Genomic DNA, 3,793 nt, shown 5'->3' on the forward strand with positions numbered 1-3,793 from the left:
GATTAGGCGTTTATGTCGCTAACGAGAAAATACTTAGAAGAGATAAAAAAAAATTACGAAACTTCAAAAGTTCAAATATGCACAATCTTGTACCTATTTGTGCCTAACGTAATGTGAACCTAAAGACAAAGTAGTTGTTCAAAAATAGGTACTTTCTTTTGTACCTATAAAAATCATATCAAAGGTAGGTAATTAATTTTGTTTTTATAGCTTAATAAAGGAATGTACATACCATACCTAACAAGGGAAGTGTAAAAACCTCTTAATTGGTATTTACAGACTAACCCACTCCTCGGGGCATAATAACTTGATCTTCCTTGGCCAGAATTAATTTCCCAATGGGACGTTATTCAGCTTCATTCACTTCAATACTAATTTTTTGTTAAATTTACATAATTTTGTTTTGTTAAGTGGTAAAAAACTGATGAACTTCAACGACATTGGCAATATTTTAAATTTTGTAGGCAATAAATGTACCCTGGGCCCTTGTATGTAACGGTACCCTTATAGTAGCGTAAAAACGCTTTAATGTATCATTAAATAACTTCTAGGTTTTTTCGTGGAAGCAATTGAATCGGGTTTTCATGAACTGTTGGCTCAATGGGTTTTATTTATATAGGTAAGCTTGTTAGATTATCAAATAGTATCAGACATTGTATCTCATATAGGTATCATTATAGTTTATCACGTAGAATGTTTTTAAGGGGGGCATTCCACGAAACTGTCGCTTACGTAACGTATGGCAGCTAACTCAATCAAATACGTAAATCTCGAGAATATGCTGCTAATTTGTTAGCTAAGCCATGAAATATTACCAGAACCAATATCAAGCCAAGCAATTCAAGCCAATAGCAATTCAAGCCTTCTTGAGCTTACAGTGGGACTTAGTCAATCTGTGTAAGAATTTCCTATGATATTTATTTATTTAATACCGCTTTCTCGGCGTTTTCAGAACTATTAGAAAAATGTAGTCACGTACGTGACATTCTCCTCGTGGTATGCCTCCAGAGTAAAAAAAAAAAACTATCTATCTATAGTTTATTTCTATGAATAGTTTTTAATTTTACTTTGTAATTTTTATTTTAAAGTTTTTTATTATTTGTCATAGGACTTATACTACGTACCTACTTGTTTTAACCTTAATAAATAAATATTGATTTAAAAAATCGGCGAAATTAATAATAAACCTCAAAATTCTCACCACCGGTCACCGATTCAAAATTCGTATATTATCCGGTAATTAATAGAGAAATCACAAACTACTTAAGCAAGCAATGTATTTTGTTTATTTTATTGGTGATTAATAAATTAAGTTTGGAGCCAAAAAGGACTGCCTAAGTGGGAGTGCTTATCCTTTTAAGGGTGGCCAAAGCAGAAAGTTTGCTGAAAATCAGTCAGACAAGCACACTCCAAACTTTCACCCATTTTTTTCTAACTGTAGCGTGGAATATTCAAGCGGGTACTGTAAATAGCGGATTTGGGAGTCAGGGACAGAAACCTTTGAATTAAAAAACTGCCAAGTTCTAAGTCGTGATTCTTTTTATTATTTCAGATAACAACGTCTTAGTTCTATAAGTTTTTATAAATAACTGGAATGATTTGAAACTGTTTAGCGTTAAAATTTTAAGAAGAGGCCAACCTGAAATTAAAGGGGCCCACTGATTATCAGTCCGCCGGAGTATCAGTTTTTGGGTTTGGCACACCTATTAAAATATTGCAGCACCACCTGTGCAGCACAGCAAGACACGGAGATACAAGTCTGGATTATTTATTTGTATTTCGTAAGGCCTACTCTTACTCAGTTATGCTCACTCTAAAACTTGCAGGTTTGGCTTACTCGGAAGAGGTCCGCACAAATATTTTATAAGGGTTAAGAGCATAACCCAGAAGGGTATATTACATCTTGACCAAAATTATGGTTTAGTTTGCAAGTTAATAGTGGAATTTTATGATTAAGATCTATAATTATGTATATTTACTAATTTTGATACCACCAAAATTATGTCAAAAATAATATGTTTATTACAAGAATAAATATAGGTTTACGGATTCAGGAATAATTTCATGTTAATATAAGTGTTAAGGTATTTTTTAATTTATACATTTTTTTGTTTATTGTTCCGATTGTTGAAATTTTGTGCCGTCCAATTGGCTTTTCTTAATATGCCTGCTAGGCAAGGACCGGAAAACCCCTCTTTACGCTTAATCCTATCCATTCGGTAACCCAATCAATTCGGTTACCTTATCATTCGGTAACCCTATCATACTGTTACCTGATTGTAACGGTAAGCTTATTGAAACGGTAACCTTAACCGTTAACCGAGTTAATCTCAAAACCCCATCGCGTTAGGGTTTTTTTTAGGGGTTTTTAACCGGTTTTTATTCAGTTATGGTAACCTTTATTATCGGTTGCTTATTGGTTTGCTACATTCGTATTTAGTGATGTGCCGTCAGTCAAATACTAAGAAAAATTGTTAATAATAAATTAACTATTTTATAATAGTTTATTTTGTTATTTTTGACAATTTTCTTAATTTTGCTTATTTTAATGTTTTTGTTTATTTTACTTATTTTGTTTATTTTTTTATTTTGTTTATTTTACTTATTTCATTTATTTTATTTGTTATTAATTTTGTTAATTTTATTAATTTTATTAATTGTATTTATTGTATTTATTGTATTTATTGTATTTATTGTATTTATTGTATTTATTGTATTTATTGTATTTATTGTATTTATTGTATTTATTGTATTTATTGTATTTATTGTATTTATTGTATTTATTGTATTTATTGTATTTATTGTATTTATTGTATTTATTGTATTTATTGTATTTATTGTATTTATTGTATTTATTTTATTTATTTTATTTATTTTATTTATTTTATTTATTTTATTTATTTTATTTATTTTATTTATTTTATTTATTTTATTTATTTTATTTATTTTATTTATTTTATTTATTTTATTTATTTTATTTATTTTATTTATTTTATTTATTTTATTTATTTTATTTATTTTATTTATTTTATTTATTTTATTTATTTGATTTATTTTGTTATTTTTTTAATTTTATTAATTTTGTTTATTAAACAACCATTGTTCATTAATTTTTGTCATAAGCATTTATTTATTTAATTTTATTGTTAAACATTTTTTTTTACTCTATTAAACATTTAGAAGACCTGACGTATTTTCCTTTATGTATATAGTTAAATGTTCCCAAGTTTTAATTCAGGCGTTCTGGGTTTCTGGCTTATATTTATATAGCTTGCATTTTTATACTACATACATTACTACTTAATTCCTTTTACTCTTTCGGGTTTAAAAAAATCCCGTGAATTGGAGAAGAAAGTTTTGTTGGAATGTAAAAAGCATACTAAGTCTCAAGTCTCAGAGTTGGACTAAAAATAACTTGAATAAGAAGAAGAATAAGAACATACATTTTATTCTTATTCCAATCGATTTGAATAAGAATAATTCTTACACTCGTTATTTTAGAATAAAATAAAAGTGAATAAATCATGTCACTTTTATTTTATTAAATGAAAAATAAAAAACGGAATATTTATTCCAGGTGTAGGATTATTCTAAATAACGTTTTATTCAATTACAATGTTAACTTTTGTAGTACAATGTATATAGATAGTAAAATGAATGTTCGGTATTAAAACCTTCTCCGTTTAGTTATATTGATTTTATACATTTAAAACATTGACATATTAAAAGAGTGTGACTTTTCTATTTAGATTTGCACCAAAAACATGTATTCTTTATTAATAAATAAGAAACA

This window comes from Cydia amplana, chromosome 13 (assembly GCF_948474715.1).
Source record: "Cydia amplana chromosome 13, ilCydAmpl1.1, whole genome shotgun sequence".
NCBI classification, from domain to species: domain Eukaryota; kingdom Metazoa; phylum Arthropoda; class Insecta; order Lepidoptera; family Tortricidae; genus Cydia; species Cydia amplana.